General features: G+C 35.3%; 1 long non-coding RNA gene across 1 annotated transcript in view; it reads right to left on the bottom strand.

The window, feature by feature from the left end:
- Nucleotides 1-14029, bottom strand: part of LOC125176013 (uncharacterized) — a 525938-nt gene that overhangs the window by 313771 nt on the left and 198138 nt on the right. Inside the window, exon 2 of the long non-coding RNA XR_007156099.1 lies at nucleotides 11446-11587. This is a non-coding gene — a long non-coding RNA (uncharacterized LOC125176013). The remainder of the gene's footprint in view (nucleotides 1-11445; nucleotides 11588-14029) is intronic.

Genomic DNA, 14029 nt, shown 5'->3' with positions numbered 1-14029 from the left:
TTGGAGCTTTGAAGCCAGGCATTGACTTCTCCTCTGTAGCTAGTCTAAAGTCCCAGATGGCATCTTCTTCCAATATAAAGCTGTTTCATCTATATTGAAAATCTATTGTTGAGTGTAGCCACCCTCATTAATTATTGTAGTGAGATATTCTGAATAACTTCCTGCAGTTTCTACATCAACACTTGTTGCTTCACCTTGCACTTTGATGTTACAGAACTGTCTTTTTTCCTTAGACCTCATGAACCAATCTCTGCTAGTGTCAAACTTTTCTTCTGCAGCTTCCTCACCTCTCTTAGCCTTCACTGAATTAAAAAGGGTTAGAGTCTTGGTCTGGATTAGGTTTAGGCTTAAGGAAATGGAGTGGCTAGTTTGATCTTTTATCTGGACCATCCAAACTTTCTCCATTTCAGTAATAAGGCTGTTCCACTTTCTTATTCATGTATTCACTGGAGTAGCAGTTTTAATGTCTCCCAAGAACCTTTCATTTGCAGTCACAACTTACCTAACTGGTGCAAGAGACCCAAATTTCGGTCTCTCTTGGCCTTTGACATGCATTCCTCACCTAATAATTTTTACTTTTTGATTTAAAGTGAAAAATATGTGGCTATTCCTTTCACTGGAACATTTAGAGGTCATTGTAGGGTTATTAATTGGTCTAATTTCAATACGGTTGTCTCAGTGAAGAGGGAGTCTTGAGTGGAAGGAGAAAAAAGGGAGAATGGTCAGTTGGCAGAATAGTCAGAACACATACATTTATCAATTAAGTTCATTGTTTGTTTGATGTTTAGTTATATTTTGAGAGAGAGAGGAGACAGAGTGTGAGCTGGGAGGGGCGGAGGGAGTGGGAGACACAGAATCTGAAGCACGCTCCAGGTTCCAAGCTGTCAGCACTTGGATGCAGGGCTCAAACTCACTGACTGAGAGATCATGACCTGAGCCTAAGTCAGATGCTTAACCAACTGAGTCACCTAGGTGCCCAGTTAAGTTCATCATCTTATGTGGGCACGGTTTGTTGCACCCCCAAACAATTACAATAACATTAAAGATCAGTGGTCACAGATCACCTTAACAAATATAATAATGAAAAACTTTGAGATTTTCCAAGAATTAACAAAGTATGACATGGAAATACTAAATGAACAAATGATGTTGGAGAAATGTGACAACATACTTGCTTGATGCAGGGTGACCACAAACCTTCAATTTGTAAAAACACAAAATCAGCACAGTATAATAGATTAAAAAACAATAAAACAAGGTAGGCCTATAACAAACTGTCAGTCATTATTGGTGGGAATGCAAAATAGTACAACACATTGGAAGACAATTTGACAGTTTCTTACAAAACAAAACATAATCTTACAATACAATCCAGCAATCACTCTGCTTGATGTTTATTCAAAAATGTTGAAAACATATCTACACTGAAACCTGCACACACATGTTTATAGCAGCTTCATTCATAATTGCCAAAATTTGAAAGCAATCAAGATGTCCTTCAGTGGGTGAATGGATAAATAACCTGTTGTGGATGAATATTATTCATTGTTAAAAAGAAATGAGCCATGGGATGCCTGAGTGACTCACTGAGTTAAGTATCCAACTTCGCTCAGGTTATGATCTCATGGTTCATGAGTTTGAGCCCTGTATGAGTCTCTGTGCAGACAGCTCAGAGCCTGGAGCCTAGTTCAGCCTAGTTCTCTGTCTCCTTCTCTCTCTGCTCTCCCTCACTTGCTCTCTATCTCTTTCTGTCTCAAAAATAAATAAACATAAAAAATATATATGATCCAGAAAACCAAGAAAAGACACAGAAGAAATTTAAATGCATATTACAAAGTAAAAAATCCAAATTACGGACTTTAGTGATTATGATATGTCAATGTAGGTTCATCTATTGTAATAAATGTTCCATTCTGGTGGGAGATGCTGATAGATGGGGAGGCTGTGTTTATGGTGGGGCAGGTAAAGCAGGGGTGTCAGGGGATATACAGGAACTCAGGTACTTTCTCCTCAATTTTTTCTGAGACTAAAACATTCTAAAAATAAAGTCTATTCAAAGTTAAAAACACTATTAAACCTTTTGGTTGATAAGCCTGGTATTATTATCTTCACTTGGAGTGATATGATCTGACTAAATCACACAGATAGGAGAAGAGATACCTGGAATCAGAGCTAGAGACCTGAAACTTCTAAACCACTTACTACACACAAAAAAAGTTCATGATAAAAAAATTAATATATGCCCTTTTTATCCTTAGGAAAATTCCTATTTCCTGTTTATTTAAAATATGAGTAGTAATACATTAGTAATAGTCTGTTGTCACAGAAACATAAGAAACCTAGGAGATTATTAATTTTTTTAAAAGTGAGCAAAGAGATTATGGGAAAAACATAAAATCCCATCTAATATTTTTTTCATGATCAAAAGAAAGGCTTACATCTCCCATCCTTCTTTGTAGTTAAGTGGGACAATGTGACCAAATACCAGCCAATGAAATGTGGAAGGGAATGAGGTATGCTACTAACAGACCATGGTACTTATAACCTTTTTGTGACTCCAGTTCACTAGCTGATTTTATATGTAATCAACATTTAACTCAGTGAAGGACTCTGAACCCCCAGTAGAATAACAAAGCCACTGCACAGAAAATACCTGGGACTATATCAGCATAAGGAAAGCCACCCACCAAACCCCTCATTAGACTACTGTATAAATTCATATTAAACCGAATGGGTTAATCCACAGAGATCTGAGGTTTTCTTACAACAATTAGCCTAACATACAAGGATTACAGGATAATAATATGTGTTGCTGACTTCAAATTCAAATGTATTGATACCGATCCACTTTAATCCTTAGCATAGTGGCCAAGGAATTTCTTTACATGGATCATTTTTTCCTGCCTACTGTTGTGCTTTTACATAAATATTCATTGCATAAAATTGAATAACATGAAATGTTTTGAATTAAATACCAAAAAAATTGCCCAAGCAAATGGTCTTACAGGGCCATACATGTGGAAAATGAGAACACAGACTTGGTATTTAGTTTCTACATGCCCTACTTTACTCTGGATGAACTAGAAACTTTACTGCATGAGGTTGGACAAATACATCTATAAATACACTACCATCTCTAAAACAAATATATGGTAGAAATCCAAGGATTCTTTGCTCTGAAAACCTTCATTTCCTTCAGTTTGTCAACACTTCTAAAAATATTTTGCATTCAAATTTTAAAGCACTCTAAGCACCTGTTATTTTCATCCTGTGTGTGAGCCAAATCTATGCCATAGACATCATTTTGCCTCCTCAGGTCACGGTTAATTCATTAGCATGGTAAATGCAGAAGGCTCTGACTTTCTCTCACTAGCTTCTCCTGAGATTTATTCCAGGAGGTATTTTTTAGAATAAATCCCTTAACATCTGTCTAAAATTAGTACATATGATCATTAGCAGTCATTATATCTAATCAACATCTAATCCTCATTAAAATAATACATTAATTAGATGAATGGGAGAAAAAACCCAATAATGTTAAATGTTCATTTTGTTTGAATAAGCATTCAGAAGAAAATGCAGCCTTTGAAACATGGCTCTAAAAGAATGTGGCCTGTCCAAATTGACATTCCTGCCTTGAGCATTTCATTAGTAGCCTTCACCTTCCACAAGAAATGGGTGCACTGAATCCTAAGAAAAGCATAATTACACAGTATTTGCCTAGCTATTAATATGTGGAATTCAACAGTGTTTAAACTGTTTTCCTAGGCCAAGCAAATTAATATTTTATAAACAATAAAATTTAATTATTTCAGTCCTTAAAACAGCATTTACCCATTATTCTTGATGACTTTTACATGTAGAGATTAGTTAATTCATTTCTTTTCAGTCACTGTCTTAAAGGGTGCAATTTACTCTAGTACCTGGGATCTATGTGTTGCTGGGATTATATAATATTTATTATTCATGAATAGTACCTCTCAATATCTAAACAACTTCAGTATCCTGGAATATTTAGGAGACACAGACACTATCTTAATAATGATTATAGCATTTACTTAAGTTCTCTCTCATCAATGACCTGATTAGAATGGTCAAATTACATAAAAACCAGCAGAAATAATCACTTCTTCCCAATTCTCCCTGATAGTATATAAAACATCTGATTTTTTGGTTCTCCCTTATCACCACTGTATGTGTGTGACTCTTGCTCCAATTTTTCTTTCTCAGAATCTTTATTTTTTTTATATTTTTGGTTTTTTGTGATTTCTTTTTTGAGAGAGAAAGAAGGCCTGCAAGCTGGGGAGAGGAACAGCAGGAGAGAAAGAGCAAGAGAGAGAATCCTAAACAGGTTCCACACTCAGTGTGAAGCCTGATGTGGGGCTCGATCCCACATCCCTGGGATCATGACCTGAGATGAAATCAACAGTCATTTATTCAACTGACTGAGCCACCCAGGTACCCATCTCAGAATCTTTCTTCAGGTTTCCTGCTACACAGTCCTCATTCATTTATAACTTCTTTCACAAACTCTAATCTATATATTGTAAGTTTTTGCAGCTGTTCCCCCAAAAATGCCTGTGCCCCTCATTGTTTACTTTTTTTTGAGAGAGACAGAGACAGAGTGTGAGCAGTGCAGGGGCAGAGAGAAAGGGAGACAGAATCCAGAGCAGGCTCCAGGCTCTGCACAAGCTGTCAGCACAGAGCCTGATGCAGAGCTCCAAATCACAAACCGTAAGATCATGACCTGAGCTGAAGTTGGACGCTTAACCAACTGAGCCACCTAGGCACTCCAAACCTTCATTGTTTAAAGGAGGAAAATGTTATCCACAATATTATTCCACTTTTAGAGAGGCTATAGATTAGACCTCTATCATGTGGTGAAATGCAATTCTGCTACACATTTTCTGTGAAAATTTATATTAATTACAAGAGTAAATGGCATTAATTTTTTACCACATATATAAAATTGTGTTTTATTCACCTAGAATTTGGCAAAATTGAAACTTTCATTGAAATCTAAGGATGCTGAACATTATTAGGTCACTGTTTCAAGCATTTGGCGATCATGTTTTGAAAGTGAACTTTACAAACTCGGATATTGTAATGCAGAGAAAGCTGATGTAGTGTGGATAGATCGATGATGATGATGATGATAGATACATAGATACATAGAGAGATGATAGATAGATATTAGATGATAGATAATAGATAGATGATAGATAGGTTGATTGATAGATAAAGAAAAGACAAGAAAAGGCAAGAAAAGAAAGAAAAGAAGAATCAAACACATTGACACTGTTATGAACACAGATTAACAATTTCCCAAACATGCTAAATATCAGTCTTTTCATCAATTAAATAAAAAAAATTGGAGTAAAAATGTACAAATCCTCTTAAAATGTTAAATTTCCAAATGCTGATGATGACTTTGATGGTACAGAGGCATTATAAACATAAATTATTGGAATCATGCTGCTGCATGTTAACCATCTTCTGCATGTGAGATACTATAGAAATAGTATATTCAAGAATCAATAACTCAACAATAAAAGTCACCTCAAAACTTAGTGTCTACAACAACAATAAATTCTGTTTCTCACAAGTATGAGAATTAGCTACAAGGTTTTTCTGGTCTGGACTAGTTCAGTTTGTGCTGTTTGGTCCTGGATGACTTTATTTATAAGTTTGGGAACTCAGCCAACAAAGCTTGGTTGGCTAGAACAGCTGGGGTCTCTTTTAACTACATACTCTCTTATCCTAAGGCCAAAGTTGTCTACATCGTGATGCTATGGTTATCAGGAAAAAAAATGCATGAACTAATGCATTAATTACTTTTTAAGCCTCTGGTTATTCCACATTTGTGAATTATTTATTGCCCAAATAAGCCATATGACCAAGAACAGATTCAGGGTATAAAGAAATAGATTCCATCTTTTGATAAAAAGAATTATAAAGAATTTGTAGGCATTGAAAAAATCTAGTTCAAAACATCATCTACCACAAATCATTTACATTCCTCCTACATGTAAAATATGTTTGCTTTCATTCTAGGCCCTCAAAAAGTCATTTCCCATTACTACATCAGAATTGGAATATAGAATCTAATACTCTAAGTTCAGATGTAGAGAAGAGTCTATCACTGCTGCCCTGTGGGTATAGTTCCTCTGAGCCAGAGACCGTGAGCTGAAAAAGACAAGTTACATACTAAAAACATGATCAGCTCATGGAACATAATAGAAAATCCACAGATAAACCAACAACCACATGGTGAATTAATCTTTGACAAAGCGAGAAAGAATATCCAATGGGAAAAATTCTTTACAACAAATGGTACCGGGAAAACTGGACATCACCATGCAAAATAATAAAATTGGACCAGTTTGTAACACCATACACAAAAGTAAGTTCAAAATGGATTAAGATTTAAATGTGAGACCTGAAACCATAAATATCCTAGAAAAGAACAGAGACAGAAACTTCTTCAACATCAACCAGAGTAAATTTTCTTCTACATAGGTCCCCTGAGGCAAGGCAAAAAAAAAAAAAGCAAAAATAGACTATTAGGACTACATCAAAATAAAAAGCTTTTGCACAGAGAAGGAAACAATCAACAAAAGTAAAAGGCAATCTGAAGGATGGTGGAAAATATTTATAAATTACATATCCAATAAAGGGTTAGTATCCAAAATATATAAAAAACGTACATAATTTAACACCCCAAAACAAATATTCCAATTAAAAATGGGCAGAAGACATGAACAGACTTTTCTCCAAAGAAGACATCCAGCAGCCAACAGACACATTAAAAGATGTTCATAATAACTTACCATCAGGGAAATGCAAATCAAAACTACAGTGAGATATCACCTCACAACTGTCAGAATGGCTAAAATCAACAACACAGGAAACAACAAGGATATGGAGAAAGGGGAACCCTCTTGCAACCATTGGGAACACAAATTGATACAGCCACTGTGGAAAATAGTATGGAGATTCCTCAAAAAGTTAAAAATGGAACTACTCTATGATCCAGCAATTGCACTACTGGGTATTTACCCAAATAATATAAAAATAGTAATTCAAAGTGACACGTGCACTCCTATGTTTACTGTAGCATTATATACTGTCGCCAAGATATGCAAGTAGCCCAAGGGTCCATTGCTAGATGAATAGCTAAAGAAGATATGGTATAGGGGCACCTGGGTGGCTCAGTCAGTTAAGCGCCTGACTTCAGCTAAGGTCATGATCTCATAGTTTGTGAATTCAAGCCCTGCATCAGGCTCTGTGCTGACAGCTCAGAGCCTGGAGCCTGCTTCAGACTCTGTATGTGTCTCTCTCTTCCCCTTGCCTGCTCACACTCTGTCTATGTTTTTCTCAAAAATAAATAAAAAGAAAAAAAAATTGTGATACACACACACACACACACACACACACACACACACACACACATGCACGCACGCACATACACAATGGAATATTACTCAGCTATGAAAAGGAATGAAATCTTGTCATTTGCAATGACATGGATGGAGCTAGAGAATATGATGATAGGCAAAATAAGTCAGAGAAAGACAAGTACCATATGATTCCACTCATATGGGTAATTTAAGAAAGAAAACAAATTAGCAAAGATAAAATAGAGAGAGAGAGAGAGACAGAAACCAAGAAACAGACTTTTAACTATAGAGAACAAGCTGATAGTTACCAGAGTGGAGGTGGGTATGGGGATAGGCTAAATAGGCATGGAGATTAAGGAGTGTACTTATTGTGATGAGTGCTGGGTGATGTATGGAAGTGTTGAACCACTATACTGTACCCTTTAAATTAATATAACATTGTATGTTAATGAATTAAAATAAAAACTTAAAAAAATTAAAAATAAAAAAATGTGATCAGAATTCTATAGTGAGACAGTGGCAGATAACAATAATATATGTGCTCATTTAAAAGGAGAGGCATATTAAGCATATGGCAATCACTGGTTCACAGCACTTCTGAAATCTATCTGGACACACATTATCAGATCACCCTCTTCCACGAGCTGGAAATATTATTTGATTAGGGACCAGTTCTGCTCCCTGGCAGTATCCTTTGGTCTCTTGTTCTTCAGGGTTCTTAGCTCCATCCTCAATAACACTCTTCTTTTACTATAAAAAATGTCTCAAGATTGCTGCTTAGTAGCTTCCTCAACCTGCTTTATTCCATAGAAAATTTAGAGTCCAAAGACTTTCTTATAATTTGAGCTATCTTAGTACCTTTTAATCTGAGCCAATGAAACACCATTACACCTTTATGGATTTTCTCTCAGGTTATATTCCACTCCACTAAACAAAAGCTAAGCTTATAATATGTTGTGAGACAAACCTCTCTCTCTAGATTTACACATAGTTATTTTGGGGATTAGGCTTCTGAGACTATGCTTTTAAAATATTCATATGACCTTTTGTTTCACTGAGACAACTATCTAAGTGTCATCTTAAAAGACTCAAAGAGTCTTACAGATGCCTTTGATTTGATCTTTATCCTGAGAATATGTCACATGAAAAAAAATGTGGAAACTGCAGTAGATACAAGAGAAACTAGAGAAACCATTTTTCTAATGGATTTAGGCATAGGAGAAGCTGAGATATGATTACTGAAAAAAAGTAATGAATCTGGAACTGAGAACTTATCTAAGAGAGTAATTATTCAGATTATGCAATATATTTATTCAATTTATATGACCAAGAATAATTTTTACATATCATTAAGGTTAAGCAGACCTCAATTTGGGTTATAGAATTTATAGAAATGACTGTTAGTATGTCATTTATAAAAGATTATCTTGGCAAAGAATGGCAAGTAATTTCCATTTAGAAGGACTCCTTTAAATGACATAGACGAAGAGTACATTATATTTTGTGATTTAAGAACATGGTAGAGATATGCCTGTACTTACCTCCTTGGCATACACCATAACACGTTTCCTCATTCTCATTAAATATTTAATTGTTTTACCAAGGATCCAAGTCATCTATTTAGATTTAAGTAGCATATCATAAAATATAATAAAAAATATTACACTGGAATGAGTGGTGATCTAGCAAAGAGGAGAACCACATTTCTTTTTTATAAAATGCAGTTTGATCCTTGTGTCTCAAATTGCAGGCTATGAACCAGAAGCATCCGTAACATCTGGATGCTTGTAAAGAAGACAGACTATCAGGCTTAAACCTTGATCCCCTGAATCAGAATCTTGCGTTTTAACATGCCAGGTGATTTTATGCATATTAAAATTTGAGAGACAATATTCTGGACATGGAAACTGACAATACAAGGTAACTGATATATAAGATCTGCCACAAAGGAGTCCATTGTTCAAAGAAGATAATACACACATAAACCAATGGTTACTTTACTGTGTAACTGCTGAAAGATAAATATTGGATCCTTTCCTGAATGTAGATGGAAGTAAAATGAGAGAAAGAGGGAAAATACCGAAATTTTATTCATCCTGTTACACTGCTTATTAGCTAGTGGCAGATACAGTAATAAAAGAAAGGCTATAGACACAAATATGTGGACAAGTGAGAAGCAGAGAGCTGCAGAATCATCCAGCTATTTCCATTAACGAGTTAAGAGGTAGGTTGGGTTTTTGAGAGCATATTTATGGATGACACATCCTAACAAACCAATGACAAGAGTTTACTGAGCTCCCCTAGCTAACCCTAAGATGTATGAGGAAATGCTTATTTTTTAAATCTACTGAGATTTGTTATTCTGTCTTATGTAGCAACTGCTGACAGATAAAGCACATAGGTGGAGATAACACTAGGAACCCTGAAACAAAAAGATGACATTCCAAAGTTTACTTCACAAAAGAAGAGCATAAAATGACCAGAAAAAGAAAGAGAATGTACTCTCACAGAGACTATCTACTCATCAATAGTTAAAAACTATTAGGTCTTCCTGGAGAAGAAAATGAGTACTCATTTCAGAACCTACTATATATCTTATATTTTGTTGTATGAACACTACATAATATATTCATATTATAAATGTACCCATTTTTTTCATTCATGGGGCAGGGTGGATCAGACGCTTCTAGTATATCTACTGGTTTTCTTCAGAAAACCCTAATTAGGGAACTTCTCCAAGCTTTATTTATACAGATATACACTGAATGAGTGCTTCCTGAGTATTAAAGGTAAGATTCTGGTTTATATAGAGATCAGTTACACAGTCCCTTTGAAAGATAGGAATTTAACCAGTATTATCTCATGTTACACCTGACCTGTCTGAATTTTCTGGGAAATCTCTCTATTGTGTCTGAACCTAGTAAATAGTCTCATGTGTATTATAATCACAATTACACAATAACTGTTTATCATTTACAAAAATTATGTTCATCTTGATTCTTAGGTCGGATTTGCCAGTGTTACTTATGTCTCTTCCTGAAACTTGTTGCTTTTCTTCTCCTTGTATTTCCCCACATCAGGAGGTATGGGAAATATAAGCATATGCTTGCAATACATAATTCAGTACACTACCTAACAACACTGATTCTCTATGAAGAAGTTGAGTATGTAAAAATTTAGATATACTTGTTGCCAAAGAAGTGTTTTTCTTCTTGTACAAAGTCTTTTAAGCACTGACCATATGCCAGAACCTATTTCTGTGGCTAATATATCTGAGTTTGAAACACAGTGTGTCTGTGTGTGTGTGTGTGTGTGTGTGTGTGTCTGTGTGTCTGTGTGAGAGAGAGAAGGCATTCATATAAACTAAATATACTTTATTTTCCTGTTTTCCCCAGCATTTATTTTAGTATAAGAGGATCCATCTTGATACCTATGGAAGAAGTCTTCTATCCTGTGAGAATGACAAGATCAGCATTCCTATCTGCCCCCTTCTTTTGAGTAACAGAATCTTAATCTATGAAAATTATCATTAATGAATCCCAGAGAATGAGGGTCTTCCTTCAATTGTTTGTTTACCTCAATTAATTTAGAAGTGGTATTTTGTAAAGCAGTGTTTTTAGAGTCCTCAATACATTTGGTACCAATTAAAATAGGCATTACATTCATTTTGTTTCGTTTTATAATCCTTTTCCAATCCTTAGTTTTGTGATATGAAAATTGCCCCATTTTGACCCATTAAGTTTTAAAACAACCTGGGTAATGTAAATCCAATGGGGCAAAATTTTAAAGCAAGAAGGGCCATATTCTTTAAAAATAAATCCTGCAGGAGTTCTAGGAGGAACTCCTAGAAAAGTCCCCCTACAAAAATTATTTCCCATAATTGAGTACTTACCAAGAATCTGAAACCCAAATCTTCCACTAAAACTGAGTGTAAAGGAAATGCTCCCCTCAGAAACAGGTGAGGATAAAAGCCAGCAATAGAGGACACCCAAATAAAGGCCTGAACCTCAACCAATACGGGAGGTTCGAAACCAACAGGACTTACCAACATGACCATAAGCCACGGAGAAGAAAAAAAAAGCAATGGACTTTTGTAGGTATCTTAATTGAATCCACAGCACTGCCAGTGATGGAGGTCAGGCACTCTGGATCCTGCTGATTATGCCATGTTGATTATGAAGAAGAGACTGTAAAGCAAACAAAAGCATTATTTTGGGTCTTAGTGATTGTAATCTGGGAGAAACACAATTGACAAAATTGAAAGTGGCTCTGAATTGTGAGCAGGGAGTGCACACTTACGAAGAAAAAAAATGGTTACATAACTTGTTTTGAAAAAATTTGATTGGTGCCAACAGAATTTAAACTAACTGCCTAATACACAATTGGCTACTTAGTGAATAGGTGTCACATTGTCTTTATTTTAGTCCAAAATAGAAGGATGTGTTCCAAGAGGGGGTCAAGTTCCAATCAACAAAAGTCAAAAGTTCATGGTGTTCTGAAAATAAAAAGGAAGACTTACATGGGACCTACTTCCTCAATGTCATTTTGACTCTATTTTGAGTGACTTACCAATGCTTACTTCATTTTGAATTTTTTTCACAGTTTCTACTCTAAAGTGCCACATGCCACAGCTGATTACATTTCCTTGGCTGAAGCAAGTCACATGGTTGAGTCTAATTTAAATGGGTGGGAAAAGAGCAATTCTGTGTTCTAGGGAAGTGGTTAAATTATCTGTGTATGGTTAATGACAATTAGAGCGATTGTGTGGTGGACTCAAAACAAACAATATTGTTTCAAAACAGTTTCTAGTTTTGTGATCTTATATTACCCGAAACTTCCATGTCCCAACTTTGTTAATTTCAAAAGAGTTAAGAATATCCTCCCGAAAAGTGATTGTGAGAACTGAGTTATGTAACAGTATCTGACTTAAAATGTGTTTAATAGTTATCTGTTGCTAATTCCTGCATCATAGCTATGGAATATTCACGTATCTTAATTTGTAATCTCACCCTAAAATGAAGGAGTAGATGTTAATTCCAAAATATATTTCTTAAAGCGTGACATAGCAATTCTTTAATAAACTAAGGTGTTGATAATTTTATTCTTCAAGAAAGTACAAAGTTAATGAAAGAGATTCATCTTATAATATGTTCATTTGTTCTTCTAATTAGAATAAGATTTTAAGACAAGCAAATAATTTAAAAGTGGTCTTGTTTTTCTCAGAACCAAAAGTTGTAATTGCATAGAAAATACATACTTTGTCTTTGAAATTATATTTCTTAGGAAGGAAATACTGAGAGAATGAAATATTACTATATAAATTCAAATTAATCCTGGATTTAATAACATTTGAATTTGTAGCTATGAAAGTTTATATTTGATAGGAAAGTAGAGAGGACAATACATTTTCACCTGGTGTGAACAAAAGTGTTGTCATTATTATTGACTTGAGACTAAGGACAGAAGACTTTGACAAGATTCTCTCTTAAATAAATGTAGCTTTCTGTTGAGTACTAAAATGAATTGCACAGTCTCAGGTCTAGCCCATGTCAATGATTAGGTCTCCATTATGATAGCAACTGTGTTCTCTATTGCATTTCTACAAGCAACTTTAGATCTTTTCAGCCTTGCCAAAACATCATATCTTTCCCTCCAACAACTCCAGGGTAAACTGAAAATGAAGTATTCAGTAACCAGAGCTGGATAAATATCTGGTACACACACATTTTAAACTAGAAGTCTTTCTATGCTAAATTATATTAAATACAGAATCCTGCAGTTCATGTCTACTAGAGAGAAAACAATAACAAAAATTTATGTAAACATTGCTACACTGGTAACTCTAAGTAAACTAATAGTCCACATCTCCCTAGTTGGTCAGTAATAAACCTGATAGAATTAGGGTCTGTTTACAATCCTTTATTATCTTCTGGTTATCTACAAAATAAAGTCCAAATTCTGTACATTAATATAATATACAATCCTTTTTTTAGGGGCACCTGAGTGAGTCAGTTAGTTAAGCATCTGACTCTTGGTTCTGGCTGAAGTCACGATCTCACAGTTCATGGGATTGAGCCCTGCGTAGGGCTCTGCACTCACAGCGCAAAACGTGCTTGGGGTTCTCTCTCTCCCTCTCTCTGCCCATCCTCAGCTCACATGCATGCACACTCTCCCTCTCTCAAAATAAATAAATGAAAAATAATAATAATATCCAGTCCTTTTTAACTTTTCGCTTTCTGAAACTTCTCAGTCCCATCTGCTACTTTTCACCTGATGCTCTTTGTTCATACTATATATTATATATACACTAGCATATTTATCGGTTTGTCTTCAGTGAATGAATAAAGGAAGTAAATACCCCAATGAACACAAAGTACAGAGCATGGTTGACAAATGAGTAAGTAGATAACAAACATAAAATCTCAGAATTTCTATTTAATAAGACTATAAAGATTCTTTTGATGGTGGGATACAACACAGCAATATTTGGATAGATGGAAGGCAGAACTTTTGCTTCTTATAGCTCCAATAAAGAAAAGGCTGCCAGGCAAGGCCACACAGGAAGTTGTACCTGGGAACAGGGTGGATGCTGGAGCACACTGGAGCCATAGGGCATGGGGCTAGTTAGA

The sequence above is a fragment of the Prionailurus viverrinus genome, chromosome D1 (assembly GCF_022837055.1).
Source record: "Prionailurus viverrinus isolate Anna chromosome D1, UM_Priviv_1.0, whole genome shotgun sequence".
NCBI lineage: Eukaryota > Metazoa > Chordata > Mammalia > Carnivora > Felidae > Prionailurus > Prionailurus viverrinus.
This window is presented reverse-complemented; position numbering and strand designations above follow the sequence as displayed.